Raw genomic sequence first — 17,795 nt, 5'->3', positions numbered from 1 at the left:
GAAGCTCAAGGCTATCGCGGTGGCTAACATTTAAGTGCAAATCGCATAATTATCACTTACCCAGCATGGTTTCGGGAAACGAGGAATATACAGCGCCCACTTCGTATGCGCGAGGTACCGGGATCGAAACCGAAATCTCCACAGACAGGCTGTTGTATTGTTACCAAGTTTAATCATGTCTTGTCTGCGAGTCTTTTCTTGGAATGAAGAGCAGTTTATCCGCTGTAAACTTCTAAACAAGGTCTCTATTCGTTCAACGATGGGAACTCCTGTTCACCTGGAGAGTGTAAAATCACTGGGACATTCATGGCAAGTGAGAGAAATGGAGCCCCATGGCGGGATGAGCTCCACCTGTTGATTTTTCAGGAAACGTGGATTCCTACATTTTTGTAAAGCTGTTAGTGTTGCCCGGAAACGCCCCTAATCCACTCTACAGATCAATAAAAATCGCTTTCAAGGCAAAGACCTCACACATAGACTCGCTTTGACGAAGGTGACGAAGTGATCTTCCGATTGGCCTATTAGTCATGGCCAACCTTGACTCGTTTGCCTACAACTGGCCTATGCCAATCAAAACTAAGCGTCCCTGGGTGGGCTTGAACCACCAACCTTTCGTTTAACAGCCGAACGCGCTAACCGATTGCGCCACAGAGACAGGTCTGACCGTTTGGTCGACGACAAGATTGGACAAACGTCCACTCAATCTTGACCACGACTCTGCGATGAGCTTTCTAAATTCTTGCGGCCATTTTCAATTTGTCATTTTAAGACATGAAAGTAGCAGTGTTGACAAAAAGAACAACCAGTCCAGAACCTGTTGTTAACGATTCTTTGATTTCCTTCTACTCATGCCTCACTTGCTTCGTTATTTCCAACAGTTGTCGACAAAACAATCAGCCCACAATGTCTTTGAAGAAATTTTTAACGTTCCTTTGACTTTGATCCACTAATGGTAACCGTTGAGAGCATTTATTCCGTGCAACTTAGTTACACTCCAGTATCTTAACGTTCCATTTTGTGACTGCTCTATTCCGCAGTATCTTCGAGTTTCACACACACCAAAGACAAAGAATTTTTAAAAGCAAGCCTGATTTTAAATACGCTCTTCGCAAGGCCTGAATTTCCTCATTCTTAAAAGAAAAGCCTTACATCAGAAGAGTGCACTTGTGAAGTTTGGATTAATTGAGAGCACAGTGATCCTTTTTAATTTCATACTCCTTAACAATGCGCAAATCTTTTACCTTTCTTAAAGTCGAGCTTGTTTTCGTAGTGTAGTGGTTATCACGTCCGCCTCACACGCGGAAGGTCGCAGGTTCAAGTCCTGCCGAAAACAAAATGCATTTTTAAGGAACCTATACCTGAAGCCAAACGACCATAACTCGAGGTTTCTTATTTGAAGTCTGCTACACCTTGTTTATTCCAGCCCAACTACCTGCAGTCCCGCATCCTCCAAAGTCCATTGATCATCTGTTTTCAAATCGAAGAAAGAAACCCTTCCACTGGTCGTAATGTGGTGTGCTATGTCTGAATTGTCTCATTTGTTAATGACCACGTGACTGAAGTAGCTGTGTTGAGGCAATTCGCGTTTAACGGGTACCGATGGTCAGACCCAGACGGACAGAAGGAAAGTGCATTTTGCAACTCCCGCTCTAGTAATTTGCAACACAGAGGGCGTGACGGCAGCTTTCTCTGCAACGGCCTGTTGGTCTAGTGGCATGATTCTCGCTTTGGGTGCGAGAGGTCCCGGGTTCGACTCCAGGACAGGCCCTTATATACCCAACAATGTTCATAGATCAACAACTTTCGGTCATTATCACGCCCCAACATACGGGACACTCTTCTTTTGCCATAGGAGGTAAACGTATCAAATTTATTCATCAATTGGAAAGCTTGGCCAATTCGTCTCACCTTTGCGCATGATTAGTACATTAAAGCCACAAACGTGTCACACCTATCGTATAAACTCTTGTTCTTAGGCCATCGTAGCTTGATTAAGAAAATAACACAAACAGCGCTGATAAACATTGTATTCCAACGCATTTTCATAAAACTTGACGTTTCGTATGTGTATGTGTATGTGTGTTGACTAACATACGAAACGTCAAGTTTTATAAAATTGCGTTGGAATACAATGTTTATCACCGCTGTTTGTGTGTCACACCTAACCTCCCGTTGTTGTTCATGATCCAATTAAGAAACTTGAAGCAAGCATAGGATGGTCACTTTCTGGTCGAGTTGTCTTCTAAACCGTAGAGCTGGATGACATGAAACTCTCGTACTCATAAGATCAAGCGTTCACAAGTGGTCTTGTGACATTTCCATAGCTGGTCGATGGTGTCACTCTTGTGCCTACTCCTTAGCTTTCTTCCAACTTGATGCTCTCTTCAATAATATATCTCATCACAGAAGACGAGGTGTCGAGGCAAAAACAGAGGATGGAAATGAGAAGCTCAAGGCTATCGCGGTGGCTAACATTTAAGTGCAAATCGCATAATTATCACTTACCCAGCATGGTTTCGGGAAACGAGGAATATATAGCGCCCACTTCGTATGCGCGAGGTACCGGGATCGAAACCGAAATCTCCACAGACAGGCTGTTGTATTGTTACCAAGTTTAATCATGTCTTGTCTGCGAGTCTTTTCTTGGAATGAAGAGCAGTTTATCCGCTGTAAACTTCTAAACAAGGTCTCTATTCGTTCAACGATGGGAACTCCTGTTCACCTGGAGAGTGTAAAATCACTGGGACATTCATGGCAAGTGAAAGAAATGGAGCCCCATGGCGGGATCATTTCCACCTGTTGATTTTTCACGAAACGTGGATTCCTACATTTTTGTAAAGCTGTTAGTGTTGCCCGGAAACGCCCCTAATCCACTCTACAGATCAATAAAAATCGCTTTCAAGGCAAAGACCTCACACATAGACTCGCTTTGACGAAGGTGACGAAGTGATCTTCCGATTGGCCTATTAGTCATGGCCAACCTTGACTCGTTTGCCTACAACTGGCCTATGCCAATCAAAACTAAGCGTCCCTGGGTGGGCTTGAACTACCAACCTTTCGGTTAACAGCCGAACGCGCTAACCGATTGCGCCACAGAGACAGGTCTGACCGTTTGGTCGACGACAAGATTGGACAAACGTCCACTCAATCTTGACCACGACTCTGCGATGAGCTTTCTAAATTCTTGCGGCCATTTTCAATTTGTCATTTTAAGACATGAAAGTAGCAGTGTTGACAAAAAGAACAACCAGTCCAGAACCTGTTGTTAACGATTCTTTGATTTCCTTCTACTCATGCCTCACTTGCTTCGTTATTTCCAACAGCTGTCGACAAAACAATCAGCCCACAATGTCTTTGTCAATGTCTTTGTATTCCAACGCATTTTCATAAAACTTGACGTTTCGTATGTGTATGTGTATGTGTGTTGACTAACATACGAAACGTCAAGTTTTATAAAAATGCGTTGGAATACAATGTTTATCACCGCTGTTTGTGTGTCACACCTAACCTCCCGTTGTTGTTCATGATCCAATTAAGAAACTTGAAGCAAGCATAGGATGGTCACTTTCTGGTCGAGTTGTCTTCTAAACCGTAGAGCTGGATGACATGAAACTCTCGTACTCATAAGATCAAGCGTTCACAAGTGGTCTTGTGACATTTCCATAGCTGGTCGATGGTGTCACTCTTGTGCCTACTCCTTAGCTTTCTTCCAACTTGATGCTCTCTTCAATAATATATCTCATCACAGAAGACGAGGTGTCGAAGCAAAAACAGAGGATGGAAATGAGAAGCTCAAGGCTATCGCGGTGGCTAACATTTAAGTGCAAATCGCATAATTATCACTTACCCAGCATGGTTTCGGGAAACGAGGAATATATAGCGCCCACTTCGTATGCGCGAGGTACCGGGATCGAAACCGAAATCTCCACAGACAGGCTGTTGTATTGTTACCAAGTTTAATCATGTCTTGTCTGCGAGTCTTTTCTTGGAATGAAGAGCAGTTTATCCGCTGTAAACTTCTAAACAAGGTCTCTATTCGTTCAACGATGGGAACTCCTGTTCACCTGGAGAGTGTAAAATCACTGGGACATTCATGGCAAGTGAGAGAAATGGCGGGATGAGCTCCACCTGTTGATTTTTCAGGAAACGTGGATTCCTACATTTTTGTAAAGCTGTTAGTGTTGCCCGGAAACGCCCTTAATCCACTATACAGATCAATAAAAATCGCTTTCAAGGCAAAGACCTCACACATAGACTCGCTTTGACGAAGGTGACGAAGTGATCTTCCGATTGGCCTATTAGTCATGGCCAACCTTGACTCGTTTGCCTACAACTGGCCTATGCCAATCAAAACTAAGCGTCCCTGGGTGGGCTTGAACCACCAACCTTTCGGTTAACAGCCGAACGTGCTAACCCATTGCGCCACAGAGACAGGTCTGACCGTTTGGTCGACGACAAGATTGGACAAACGTCCACTCAATCTTGACCACGACTCTGCGATGAGCTTTCTAAATTCTTGCGGCCATTTTCAATTTGTCATTTTAAGACATGAAAGTAGCAGTGTTGACAAAAAGAACAACCAGTCCAGAACCTGTTGTTAACGATTCTTTGATTTCCTTCTACTCATGCCTCACTTGCTTCGTTATTTCCAACAGCTGTCGACAAAACAATCAGCCCACAATGTCTTTGAAGAAATTTTTAACGTTCCTTTGACTTTGATCCACTAATGGTAACCGTTGAGAGCATTTATTCCGTGCAACTTAGTTACACTCCAGTATCTTAATGTTCCATTTTGTGACTGCTCTATTCCGCAGTATCTTCGAGTTTCACACACACCAAAGACAAAGAATTTTTAAAAGCAAGCCTGATTTTAAATACGCTCTTCGCAAGGCCTGAATTTCCTCATTCTTAAAAGAAAAGCCTTACATCAGAAGAGTGCACTTGTGAAGTTTGGATTAATTGAGAGCACAGTGATCCTTTTTAATTTCATACTCCTTAACAATGCGCAAATCTTTTACCTTTCTTAAAGTCGAGCTTGTTTTCGTAGTGTAGTGGTTATCACGTCCGCCTCACACGCGGAAGGTCGCAGGTTCAAGTCCTGCCGAAAACAAAATGCATTTTTAAGGAACCTATACCTGAAGCCAAACGACCATAACTCGAGGTTTCTTTTTTGAAGTCTGCTACACCTTGTTTATTCCAGCCCAACTACCTGCAGTCCCGCATCCTCCAAAGTTCATTGATCATCTGTTTTCAAATCGAAGAAAGAAACCCTTCCACTGGTCGTAATGTGGTGTGCTATGTCTGAATTGTCTCATTTGTTAATGACCACGTGACTGAAGTAGCTGTGTTGAGGCAATTCGCGTTTAACGGGTACCGATGGTCAGACCCAGACGGACAGAAGGAAAGTGCATTTTGCAACTCCCGCTCTAGTAATTTGCAACACAGAGGGCGTGACGGCAGCTTTCTCTGCAACGGCCTGTTGGTCTAGTGGCATGATTCTCGCTTTGGGTGCGAGAGGTCCCGGGTTCGACTCCCGGACAGGCCCTTATATACCCAACAATGTTCATAGATCAACAACTTTCGGTTATTATCACGCCCCAACATACGGGACACTCTTCTTTTGCCATAGGAGGTAAACGTATCAAATTTATTCATCAATTGGAAAGCTTGTCCAATTCGTCTCACCCTTGCGCATGATTAGTACATTAAAGCCACAAACGTGTCACACCTATCGTATAAACTCTTGTTCTTAGGCCATCGTAGCTTGATTAAGAAAATAACACAAACAGCGCTGATAAACATTGTATTCCAACGCATTTTCATAAAACTTGACGTTTCGTATGTGTATGTGTATGTGTGTTGACTAACATACGAAACGTCAAGTTTTATAAAAATGCGTTGGAATACAATGTTTATCACCGCTGTTTGTGTGTCACACCTAACCTCCCGTTGTTGTTCATGATCCAATTAAGAAACTTGAAGCAAGCATAGGATGGTCACTTTCTGGTCGAGTTGTCTTCTAAACCGTAGAGCTGGATGACATGAAACTCTCGTACTCATAAGATCAAGCGTTCACAAGTGGTCTTGTGACATTTCCATAGCTGGTCTATGGTGTCACTCTTGTGCCTACTCCTTAGCTTTCTTCCAACTTGATGCTCTCTTCAATAATATATCTCATCACAGAAGACGAGGTGTCGAGGCAAAAACAGAGGATGGAAATGAGAAGCTCAAGGCTATCGCGGTGGCTAACATTTAAGTGCAAATCGCATAATTATCACTTACCCAGCATGGTTTCGGGAAACGAGGAATATATAGCGCCCACTTCGTATGCGCGAGGTACCGGGATCGAAACCGAAATCTCCACAGACAGGCTGTTGTATTGTTACCAAGTTTAATCATGTCTTGTCTGCGAGTCTTTTCTTGGAATGAAGAGCAGTTTATCCGCTGTAAACTTCTAAACAAGGTCTCTATTCGTTCAACGATGGGAACTCCTGTTCACCTGGAGAGTGTAAAATCACTGGGACATTCATGGCAAGTGAGAGAAATGGAGCCCCATGGCGGGATGAGCTCCACCTGTTGATTTTTCACGAAACGTGGATTCCTACATTTTTGTAAAGCTGTTAGTGTTGCCCGGAAACGCCCCTAATCCACTCTACAGATCAATAAAAATCGCTTTCAAGGCAAAGACCTCACACATAGACTCGCTTTGACGAAGGTGACGAAGTGATCTTCCGATTGGCCTATTAGTCATGGCCAACCTTGACTCGTTTGCCTACAACTGGCCTATGCCAATCAAAACTAAGCGTCCCTGGGTGGGCTTGAACCACCAACCTTTCGGTTAACAGCCGAACGCGCTAACCGATTGCGCCACAGAGACAGGTCTGACCGTTTGGTCGACGACAAGATTGGACAAACGTCCACTCAATCTTGACCACGACTCTGCGATGAGCTTTCTAAATTCTTGCGGCCATTTTCAATTTGTCATTTTAAGACATGAAAGTAGCAGTGTTGACAAAAAGAACAACCAGTCCAGAACCTGTTGTTAACGATTCTTTGATTTCCTTCTACTCATGCCTCACTTGCTTCGTTATTTCCAACAGTTGTCGACAAAGCAATCAGCCCACAATGTCTTTGAAGAAATTTTTAACGTTCCTTTGACTTTGATCCACTAATGGTAACCGTTGAGAGCATTTATTCCGTGCAACTTAGTTACACTCCAGTATCTTAACGTTCCATTTTGTGACTGCTCTATTCCGCAGTATCTTCGAGTTTCACACACACCAAAGACAAAGAATTTTTAAAAGCAATCCTGATTTTAAATACGCTCTTCGCAAGGCCTGAATTTCCTCATTCTTAAAAGAAAAGCCTTACATCAGAAGAGTGCTCTTGTGAAGTTTGGATTAATTGAGAGCACAGTGATCCTTTTTAATTTCATACTCCTTAACAATGCGCAAATCTTTTACCTTTCATAAAGTCGAGCTTGTTTTCGTAGTGTAGTGGTTATCACGTCCGCCTCACACGCGGAAGGTCGCAGGTTCAAGTCCTACCGAAAACAAAATGCATTTTTAAGGAACCTATACCTGAAGCCAAACGACCATAACTCGAGGTTTCTTTTTTGAAGTCTGCTACACCTTGTTTATTCCAGCCCAACTACCTGCAGTCCCGCATCCTCCAAAGTCCATTGATCATCTGTTTTCAAATCGAAGAAAGAAACCCTTCCACTGGTCGTAATGTGGTGTGCTATGTCTGAATTGTCTCATTTGTTAATGACCACGTGACTGAAGTAGCTGTGTTGAGGCAATTCGCGTTTAACGGGTACCGATGGTCAGACCCAGACGGACAGAAGGAAAGTGCATTTTGCAACTCCCGCTCTAGTAATTTGCAACACAGAGGGCGTGACGGCAGCTTTCTCTGCAACGGCCTGTTGGTCTAGTGGCATGATTCTCGCTTTGGGTGCGAGAGGTCCCGGGTTCGACTCCCGGACAGGCCCTTATATACCCAACAATGTTCATAGATCAACAACTTTCGGTCATTATCACGCCCCAACATACGGGACACTCTTCTTTTGCCATAGGAGGTAAACGTATCAAATTTATTCATCAATTGGAAAGCTTGGTCAATTCGTCTCACCCTTGCGCATGATTAGTACATTAAAGCCACAAACGTGTCACACCTATCGTATAAACTCTTGTTCCTAGGCCATCGTAGCTTGATTTAGAAAATAACACAAACAGCGCTGATAAACATTGTATTCCAACGCATTTTCATAAAACTTGACGTTTCGTATGTGTATGTGTATGTGTGTTGACTAACATACGAAACGTCAAGTTTTATAAAAATGCGTTGGAATACAATGTTTATCACCGCTGTTTGTGTGTCACACCTAACCTCCCGTTGTTGTTCATGATCCAATTAAGAAACTTGAAGCAAGCATAGGATGGTCACTTTCTGGTCGAGTTGTCTTCTAAACCGTAGAGCTGGATGACATGAAACTCTCGTACTCATAAGATCAAGCGTTCACAAGTGGTCTTGTGACATTTCCATAGCTGGTCTATGGTGTCACTCTTGTGCCTACTCCTTAGCTTTCTTCCAACTTGATGCTCTCTTCAATAATATATCTCATCACAGAAGACGAGGTGTCGAGGCAAAAACAGAGGATGGAAATGAGAAGCTCAAGGCTATCGCGGTGGCTAACATTTAAGTGCAAATCGCATAATTATCACTTACCCAGCATGGTTTCGGGAAACGAGGAATATATAGCGCCCACTTCGTATGCGCGAGGTACCGGGATCGAAACCGAAATCTCCACAGACAGGCTGTTGTATTGTTACCAAGTTTAATCATGTCTTGTCTGCGAGTCTTTTCTTGGAATGAAGAGCAGTTTATCCGCTGTAAACTTCTAAACAAGGTCTCTATTCGTTCAACGATGGGAACTCCTGTTCACCTGGAGAGTGTAAAATCACTGGGACATTCATGGCAAGTGAGAGAAATGGAGCCCCATGGCGGGATGAGCTCCACCTGTTGATTTTTCACGAAACGTGGATTCCTACATTTTTGTAAAGCTGTTAGTGTTGCCCGGAAACGCCCCTAATCCACTCTACAGATCAATAAAAATCGCTTTCAAGGCAAAGACCTCACACATAGACTCGCTTTGACGAAGGTGACGAAGTGATCTTCCGATTGGCCTATTAGTCATGGCCAACCTTGACTCGTTTGCCTACAACTGGCCTATGCCAATCAAAACTAAGCGTCCCTGGGTGGGCTTGAACCACCAACCTTTCGGTTAACAGCCGAACGCGCTAACCGATTGCGCCACAGAGACAGGTCTGACCGTTTGGTCGACGACAAGATTGGACAAACGTCCACTCAATCTTGACCACGACTCTGCGATGAGCTTTCTAAATTCTTGCGGCCATTTTCAATTTGTCATTTTAAGACATGAAAGTAGCAGTGTTGACAAAAAGAACAACCAGTCCAGAACCTGTTGTTAACGATTCTTTGATTTCCTTCTACTCATGCCTCACTTGCTTCGTTATTTCCAACAGTTGTCGACAAAGCAATCAGCCCACAATGTCTTTGAAGAAATTTTTAACGTTCCTTTGACTTTGATCCACTAATGGTAACCGTTGAGAGCATTTATTCCGTGCAACTTAGTTACACTCCAGTATCTTAACGTTCCATTTTGTGACTGCTCTATTCCGCAGTATCTTCGAGTTTCACACACACCAAAGACAAAGAATTTTTAAAAGCAATCCTGATTTTAAATACGCTCTTCGCAAGGCCTGAATTTCCTCATTCTTAAAAGAAAAGCCTTACATCAGAAGAGTGCTCTTGTGAAGTTTGGATTAATTGAGAGCACAGTGATCCTTTTTAATTTCATACTCCTTAACAATGCGCAAATCTTTTACCTTTCATAAAGTCGAGCTTGTTTTCGTAGTGTAGTGGTTATCACGTCCGCCTCACACGCGGAAGGTCGCAGGTTCAAGTCCTACCGAAAACAAAATGCATTTTTAAGGAACCTATACCTGAAGCCAAACGACCATAACTCGAGGTTTCTTTTTTGAAGTCTGCTACACCTTGTTTATTCCAGCCCAACTACCTGCAGTCCCGCATCCTCCAAAGTCCATTGATCATCTGTTTTCAAATCGAAGAAAGAAACCCTTCCACTGGTCGTAATGTGGTGTGCTATGTCTGAATTGTCTCATTTGTTAATGACCACGTGACTGAAGTAGCTGTGTTGAGGCAATTCGCGTTTAACGGGTACCGATGGTCAGACCCAGACGGACAGAAGGAAAGTGCATTTTGCAACTCCCGCTCTAGTAATTTGCAACACAGAGGGCGTGACGGCAGCTTTCTCTGCAACGGCCTGTTGGTCTAGTGGCATGATTCTCGCTTTGGGTGCGAGAGGTCCCGGGTTCGACTCCCGGACAGGCCCTTATATACCCAACAATGTTCATAGATCAACAACTTTCGGTCATTATCACGCCCCAACATACGGGACACTCTTCTTTTGCCATAGGAGGTAAACGTATCAAATTTATTCATCAATTGGAAAGCTTGGTCAATTCGTCTCACCCTTGCGCATGATTAGTACATTAAAGCCACAAACGTGTCACACCTATCGTATAAACTCTTGTTCCTAGGCCATCGTAGCTTGATTTAGAAAATAACACAAACAGCGCTGATAAACATTGTATTCCAACGCATTTTCATAAAACTTGACGTTTCGTATGTGTATGTGTATGTGTGTTGACTAACATACGAAACGTCAAGTTTTATAAAAATGCGTTGGAATACAATGTTTATCACCGCTGTTTGTGTGTCACACCTAACCTCCCGTTGTTGTTCATGATCCAATTAAGAAACTTGAAGCAAGCATAGGATGGTCACTTTCTGGTCGAGTTGTCTTCTAAACCGTAGAGCTGGATGACATGAAACTCTCGTACTCATAAGATCAAGCGTTCACAAGTGGTCTTGTGACATTTCCATAGCTGGTCTATGGTGTCACTCTTGTGCCTACTCCTTAGCTTTCTTCCAACTTGATGCTCTCTTCAATAATATATCTCATCACAGAAGACGAGGTGTCGAGGCAAAAACAGAGGATGGAAATGAGAAGCTCAAGGCTATCGCGGTGGCTAACATTTAAGTGCAAATCGCATAATTATCACTTACCCAGCATGGTTTCGGGAAACGAGGAATATATAGCGCCCACTTCGTATGCGCGAGGTACCGGGATCGAAACCGAAATCTCCACAGACAGGCTGTTGTATGGTTACCAAGTTTAATCATGTCTTGTCTGCGAGTCTTTTCTTGGAATGAAGAGCAGTTTATCCGCTGTAAACTTCTAAACAAGGTCTCTATTCGTTCAACGATGGGAACTCCTGTTCACCTGGAGAGTGTAAAATCACTGGGACATTCATGGCAAGTGAGAGAAATGGAGCCCCATGGCGGGATGAGCTCCACCTGTTGATTTTTCACGAAACGTGGATTCCTACATTTTTGTAAAGCTGTTAGTGTTGCCCGGAAACGCCCCTAATCCACTCTACAGATCAATAAAAATCGCTTTCAAGGCAAAGACCTCACACATAGACTCGCTTTGACGAAGGTGACGAAGTGATCTTCCGATTGGCCTATTAGTCATGGCCAACCTTGACTCGTTTGCCTACAACTGGCCTATGCCAATCAAAACTAAGCGTCCCTGGGTGGGCTTGAACCACCAACCTTTCGGTTAACAGCCGAACGCGCTAACCGATTGCGCCACAGAGACAGGTCTGACCGTTTGGTCGACGACAAGATTGGACAAACGTCCACTCAATCTTGACCACGACTCTGCGATGAGCTTTCTAAATTCTTGCGGCCATTTTCAATTTGTCATTTTAAGACATGAAAGTAGCAGTGTTGACAAAAAGAACAACCAGTCCAGAACCTGTTGTTAACGATTCTTTGATTTCCTTCTACTCATGCCTCACTTGCTTCGTTATTTCCAACAGTTGTCGACAAAGCAATCAGCCCACAATGTCTTTGAAGAAATTTTTAACGTTCCTTTGACTTTGATCCACTAATGGTAACCGTTGAGAGCATTTATTCCGTGCAACTTAGTTACACTCCAGTATCTTAACGTTCCATTTTGTGACTGCTCTATTCCGCAGTATCTTCGAGTTTCACACACACCAAAGACAAAGAATTTTTAAAAGCAATCCTGATTTTAAATACGCTCTTCGCAAGGCCTGAATTTCCTCATTCTTAAAAGAAAAGCCTTACATCAGAAGAGTGCTCTTGTGAAGTTTGGATTAATTGAGAGCACAGTGATCCTTTTTAATTTCATACTCCTTAACAATGCGCAAATCTTTTACCTTCCTTAAAGTCGAGCTTGTTTTCGTAGTGTAGTGGTTATCACGTCCGCCTCACACGCGGAAGGTCGCAGGTTCAAGTCCTACCGAAAACAAAATGCATTTTTAAGGAACCTATACCTGAAGCCAAACGACCATAACTCGAGGTTTCTTTTTTGAAGTCTGCTACACCTTGTTTATTCCAGCCCAACTACCTGCAGTCCCGCATCCTCCAAAGTCCATTGATCATCTGTTTTCAAATCGAAGAAAGAAACCCTTCCACTGGTCGTAATGTGGTGTGCTATGTCTGAATTGTCTCATTTGTTAATGACCACGTGACTGAAGTAGCTGTGTTGAGGCAATTCGCGTTTAACGGGTACCGATGGTCAGACCCAGACGGACAGAAGGAAAGTGCATTTTGCAACTCCCGCTCTAGTAATTTGCAACACAGAGGGCGTGACGGCAGCTTTCTCTGCAACGGCCTGTTGGTCTAGTGGCATGATTCTCGCTTTGGGTGCGAGAGGTCCCGGGTTCGACTCCCGGACAGGCCCTTATATACCCAACAATGTTCATAGATCAACAACTTTCGGTCATTATCACGCCCCAACATACGGGACACTCTTCTTTTGCCATAGGAGGTAAACGTATCAAATTTATTCATCAATTGGAAAGCTTGGTCAATTCGTCTCACCCTTGCGCATGATTAGTACATTAAAGCCACAAACGTGTCACACCTATCGTATAAACTCTTGTTCCTAGGCCATCGTAGCTTGATTTAGAAAATAACACAAACAGCGCTGATAAACATTGTATTCCAACGCATTTTCATAAAACTTGACGTTTCGTATGTGTATGTGTATGTGTGTTGACTAACATACGAAACGTCAAGTTTTATAAAAATGCGTTGGAATACAATGTTTATCACCGCTGTTTGTGTGTCACACCTAACCTCCCGTTGTTGTTCATGATCCAATTAAGAAACTTGAAGCAAGCATAGGATGGTCACTTTCTGGTCGAGTTGTCTTCTAAACCGTAGAGCTGGATGACATGAAACTCTCGTACTCATAAGATCAAGCGTTCACAAGTGGTCTTGTGACATTTCCATAGCTGGTCTATGGTGTCACTCTTGTGCCTACTCCTTAGCTTTCTTCCAACTTGATGCTCTCTTCAATAATATATCTCATCACAGAAGACGAGGTGTCGAGGCAAAAACAGAGGATGGAAATGAGAAGCTCAAGGCTATCGCGGTGGCTAACATTTAAGTGCAAATCGCATAATTATCACTTACCCAGCATGGTTTCGGGAAACGAGGAATATATAGCGCCCACTTCGTATGCGCGAGGTACCGGGATCGAAACCGAAATCTCCACAGACAGGCTGTTGTATGGTTACCAAGTTTAATCATGTCTTGTCTGCGAGTCTTTTCTTGGAATGAAGAGCAGTTTATCCGCTGTAAACTTCTAAACAAGGTCTCTATTCGTTCAACGATGGGAACTCCTGTTCACCTGGAGAGTGTAAAATCACTGGGACATTCATGGCAAGTGAGAGAAATGGAGCCCCATGGCGGGATGAGCTCCACCTGTTGATTTTTCACGAAACGTGGATTCCTACATTTTTGTAAAGCTGTTAGTGTTGCCCGGAAACGCCCCTAATCCACTCTACAGATCAATAAAAATCGCTTTCAAGGCAAAGACCTCACACATAGACTCGCTTTGACGAAGGTGACGAAGTGATCTTCCGATTGGCCTATTAGTCATGGCCAACCTTGACTCGTTTGCCTACAACTGGCCTATGCCAATCAAAACTAAGCGTCCCTGGGTGGGCTTGAACCACCAACCTTTCGGTTGTATAAACGTAACCTTTCCTTTTACTTGTACATGTTCATTGCCGTGACTTTAACATCTTCAGTTCCCACGGCTGCTCCCGTCTGACCTTGTAGCTCAGTCGGTAGAGGGGCGGAGATCTAACCCGAAGGTCGTGGGTTCAATTCCCACCCTGGGCAGAGTTTTTCTCTGTCCTTGTGTGGGCCCGCTGTCATGGTTCATATGGGATAGAAATCTAGCACTTCACCTTACACTCTATTTAGTTAACTCTGTTTAAAATATAAGTGCTACACGGCCAACGTTTGTATAAACGTAACCTTTCCATGTAATTTGGCATAGTGCAGAGTACGCAAGATTCAGGTTAGAAATTTGTGTGCTTTTCTAGAAATAAATAGTCTAATGTCAACAACGACGTAAAAGCAATCAGTTGTGTCTCTATCCTCATGCGATTTTTTTAAATGTATTTTTGCCTTTATTTCTTTCGCAGGTGTGTCATCGGATTCTACTGAAACAAGCAAACGCCCCAGATGAGTACTCTGCATATTTTGTTGTTGTTGTTGGGGTTATTATCATGTTTATCGGCAAAACACATAAAACTCAAGAACAAAAGGTTATGGGCGTTTGTGTGCAAAGGTGAGGAATCCCAAAAATAGCAAACATGTTGGCCAAACAGAATATAACCGGGGTGGATCTAGGGGGGTCCAGGGGCATGCTTACCTGGGAATTTTTTTGGATCTTAACTCTCTAAAGTCCCCTTTCCCGTTTCCCGGACCGATTTCCGTAAAACGGTAGAAACCGGTATGGATCCGCCCCTGTATAAAGCTTTGATCTTACTTTCTTTCAAAACAAACACGAGGTTTCAATTTATTTCGCCCCACTTTTCTTAAATTCTATCTAGGGTTATAAGCTTGTCAATTACAGGTTTTAAAAGATAAAACAGTTTAAATCGAGCTAGAACTTTGACAGGCGCCCCAAACTCAGTGCCTACAAAAATATAAGGATTTGAATGGGAATCCCGATAAAAGGCTTAAGAAGATAATTATATGAAAAAATTCTCAGTTAAAAACCCTAACCTTATTGCCATTGTGGGTAGCTTCCTTCTTGTGTGGATATTTTCCAGATCCGACGCGATTTTGAGCCATTTTTCAATTTCTCGGTTGTCAACAGTATAATAAAACGCTAAGCCAGAAGCCACCAATTTGAGTCAAATACTCCAGGATAAAATGTTCCCACGGTCACAATTCAACATCAGAATCAATTGACAAAGATTTAACTTTTATCTCAACCCACCGTCAACGCAATAGCAGTCCTGCGAGCGACCTCAGGCAGTAAAATTGCATTTAATCAGGCAAATAACCACACAAGAATATTGCAAGAAAACAGCTTTCGAAAGAGGTACTTTATCAGCAAAGTGGCCACTGCTTCGACCGTTTCGACCACGGCTTCGACAGCAGCAAGATCTGTTGCTGTGTGCTGCTCACTAGTATTTACCAAAAAAAAAAAGAACACCAGTACTGTTAAGAGTACTAAGCGCGTGAGCTTGAAAAAACGTCCACCTTTATACCTAATTCCGATGCTAGGAAATGAAAACTCAATTGCAGTTATAGATCTTCAAAGGTGTAATGCGCCCGTGGGAAGAATGACAGACTAGTTACTTAGCAACGGACGAAATGACAACTGAAAATCAGAGGTCATGGTACGTTGCGAACTTTTGAGGTCCCTAGTTCTTAGTTACTAGCTCAATGGGTGGACCGTCCCACTAGTTTTGCTGAGATTCTAGGTTGAACACCTGTCCAGGACTTTGATTTTCAGTTGTCCTTTCGCCTATTGTCGAGCAACTATCGATGGTAATGAATTTATCTAGCACATTTCCTATTTGCATATTTAAATGCGCTTTACAAACAAACCATCTATGGGTGAGATCGGACATTAGCATACAACAGGCGCAGGTGGCAGCCGCTATCAGTCCATCAGCGATCTCACCAAACCTATGAATGAATGAAATGAGGCCTGACCACAGCACTGAGAACACCATTCCCTACTCTTCACGAACAGCGTCTGGGCTCTTTAACATCTCCCAGAATTAACCAACAAGTGTTGTGAGACAGGGTCTACTAATTTTCGTCCTGGTCCGAGAAGGCTAGAAAGTCTAACCATTGCCAGATGTCATCACAAACGCAGCACTGTCTTCTCAGTTATTTACAGACTCTAAGTGTTGGTCGGCGACCGGAATGGAACTCTTGACCTCCTGGCCCCAGTTTTTCAAACGCAAAAAAAGAACATGGCCAATATCCAGCCATCTTGACAGAACAAGCTTGGTCAATAAAGGCTTTATTGTATGGGATAAAAGATCAAAAAAGGATTATGTCTTTCAGGAGCACGTGAGAAATTCCGAGCGGGCAGTATAGCTCCATCTTGCCCGCTCGGGTAGCCAATCACAGCGCGGGATTTGGTTCATCTTGCTTGCTCACGTAGACTGCGAACGCAGGCGTATTTCCGGCGGTCGTTTCTCTCCCCCGAAAAAGCTAGTTATATAATAAGTATATATTATGAGTTCCGTTTCACATTGAGTGGTTATTTTAAAGACGACACTTTATTGGTCAGTTGGTATGAACGTGGACCGTGCGGTCATGTTAACAACCGATAATATAGCCCATGAGGCGAAGCCGAAAGGGCTATTGACCCGTGGCCCTTGAGGGCGAAGGGTCTAATTGTTTTAGTATCACCCAACTAGTCGGACAGAAAAGGCAAAAATAAAGTTAGCAAATGCAAGTTTCAAAAAAAAGTTATTTGGGAATAAAACGAAAGAAAGCGTCACGCGTTTCTCTAATCGAAAACTATTAATAATAGTCCTCTAGTAGCGTAGCCAATCAGGGAACCCTGGTCCCACCTCAACACTCACAAACTCAAGACATTCTCACCTTTTGGATCCACCACCTACACAGTTCCGTTGTTCAAATCTGTTCAACGCAACCAAAAGAATCCAGCTGAAGGTCACGCGTTATAACTACCACCTTTTCAATTACACTTTCTTCAAAGAAAACAACTATATTCCACCGTCACTCTACCCAAGGAAACCTCCACTACACTCCGACAACCAGATCAACCGCAAATGGGAACACATTTCTCATCAAGCTGCTCACAAACATCTGAAACTTCTCATCAAAGAATGCAAAAATAAGATAAACACCTTAAATATGGAACTAACTAATCATATGGAACTTCTTCGAAACTCTTACTCCTCAGACTTTTTTTCATTATACGCCTCTACTGAACTCGATGGCCTTATCGCTCGAGTCTCTGCTCAAGAAAAGACGCACTAAGAAAACTACACTCGTCCGCCGCTTCATCCAACACTGAGCCAACTACAACGTTATACCTCCACAAGGTACTGCTTCTAACGACACTACATCTAATGTTACGGTTAACCTTTCCACCATGCCTAATGTCCTCACTCAACACAATCTTACAGATAACAACACAACTCCTATTAACATAACTACTTCGTTTCGTTTTACGAGACATCTGGTTTGTCACTTTCTACTGGGCAAATCTGCCCAGAGGGAAGGAGCACGAACGGGACTCGAGGTCCTATGCGAGGTGCTCCACCCTACCCTATCCAGACCAGAAAGACCAGACCACA

The 17,795-nt window shown here is 43.3% G+C and overlaps 16 non-coding genes across 16 annotated transcripts; 10 read left to right on the top strand and 6 right to left on the bottom strand.

Annotated features, from left to right (window-relative positions):
• Positions 1–581: 581 nt before the first annotated feature.
• On the bottom strand, positions 582–655 carry Trnan-guu (transfer RNA asparagine (anticodon GUU)). The gene has a single exon. It is a non-coding gene; the product is annotated as a tRNA-Asn (tRNA).
• A 605-nt stretch (positions 656–1,260) lies between these two features.
• Trnav-cac (transfer RNA valine (anticodon CAC)) lies at positions 1,261–1,333 on the top strand. The gene has a single exon. It is a non-coding gene; the product is annotated as a tRNA-Val (tRNA).
• A 363-nt stretch (positions 1,334–1,696) lies between these two features.
• On the top strand, positions 1,697–1,768 carry Trnap-ugg (transfer RNA proline (anticodon UGG)). The gene has a single exon. It is a non-coding gene; the product is annotated as a tRNA-Pro (tRNA).
• A 1,258-nt stretch (positions 1,769–3,026) lies between these two features.
• Trnan-guu (transfer RNA asparagine (anticodon GUU)) lies at positions 3,027–3,100 on the bottom strand. The gene has a single exon. It is a non-coding gene; the product is annotated as a tRNA-Asn (tRNA).
• Positions 3,101–4,358: 1,258 nt separating this feature from the next.
• Trnan-guu (transfer RNA asparagine (anticodon GUU)) lies at positions 4,359–4,432 on the bottom strand. Its single transcript has one exon. It is a non-coding gene; the product is annotated as a tRNA-Asn (tRNA).
• A 605-nt stretch (positions 4,433–5,037) lies between these two features.
• Positions 5,038–5,110, top strand: Trnav-cac (transfer RNA valine (anticodon CAC)). Its single transcript has one exon. It is a non-coding gene; the product is annotated as a tRNA-Val (tRNA).
• A 363-nt stretch (positions 5,111–5,473) lies between these two features.
• Trnap-ugg (transfer RNA proline (anticodon UGG)) lies at positions 5,474–5,545 on the top strand. Its single transcript has one exon. It is a non-coding gene; the product is annotated as a tRNA-Pro (tRNA).
• Positions 5,546–6,803: 1,258 nt separating this feature from the next.
• Trnan-guu (transfer RNA asparagine (anticodon GUU)) lies at positions 6,804–6,877 on the bottom strand. The gene has a single exon. It is a non-coding gene; the product is annotated as a tRNA-Asn (tRNA).
• A 605-nt stretch (positions 6,878–7,482) lies between these two features.
• Positions 7,483–7,555, top strand: Trnav-cac (transfer RNA valine (anticodon CAC)). The gene has a single exon. It is a non-coding gene; the product is annotated as a tRNA-Val (tRNA).
• A 363-nt stretch (positions 7,556–7,918) lies between these two features.
• On the top strand, positions 7,919–7,990 carry Trnap-ugg (transfer RNA proline (anticodon UGG)). Its single transcript has one exon. It is a non-coding gene; the product is annotated as a tRNA-Pro (tRNA).
• A 1,258-nt stretch (positions 7,991–9,248) lies between these two features.
• Trnan-guu (transfer RNA asparagine (anticodon GUU)) lies at positions 9,249–9,322 on the bottom strand. Its single transcript has one exon. It is a non-coding gene; the product is annotated as a tRNA-Asn (tRNA).
• Positions 9,323–9,927: 605 nt separating this feature from the next.
• Positions 9,928–10,000, top strand: Trnav-cac (transfer RNA valine (anticodon CAC)). The gene has a single exon. It is a non-coding gene; the product is annotated as a tRNA-Val (tRNA).
• A 363-nt stretch (positions 10,001–10,363) lies between these two features.
• Positions 10,364–10,435, top strand: Trnap-ugg (transfer RNA proline (anticodon UGG)). The gene has a single exon. It is a non-coding gene; the product is annotated as a tRNA-Pro (tRNA).
• A 1,258-nt stretch (positions 10,436–11,693) lies between these two features.
• Positions 11,694–11,767, bottom strand: Trnan-guu (transfer RNA asparagine (anticodon GUU)). The gene has a single exon. It is a non-coding gene; the product is annotated as a tRNA-Asn (tRNA).
• A 605-nt stretch (positions 11,768–12,372) lies between these two features.
• Trnav-cac (transfer RNA valine (anticodon CAC)) lies at positions 12,373–12,445 on the top strand. The gene has a single exon. It is a non-coding gene; the product is annotated as a tRNA-Val (tRNA).
• Positions 12,446–12,808: 363 nt separating this feature from the next.
• Positions 12,809–12,880, top strand: Trnap-ugg (transfer RNA proline (anticodon UGG)). Its single transcript has one exon. It is a non-coding gene; the product is annotated as a tRNA-Pro (tRNA).
• Positions 12,881–17,795: the final 4,915 nt, after the last annotated feature.

This window comes from Montipora capricornis, chromosome 7 (genome assembly GCF_036669925.1).
Source record: "Montipora capricornis isolate CH-2021 chromosome 7, ASM3666992v2, whole genome shotgun sequence".
Lineage (NCBI taxonomy): Eukaryota > Metazoa > Cnidaria > Anthozoa > Scleractinia > Acroporidae > Montipora > Montipora capricornis.
This window is presented reverse-complemented; position numbering and strand designations above follow the sequence as displayed.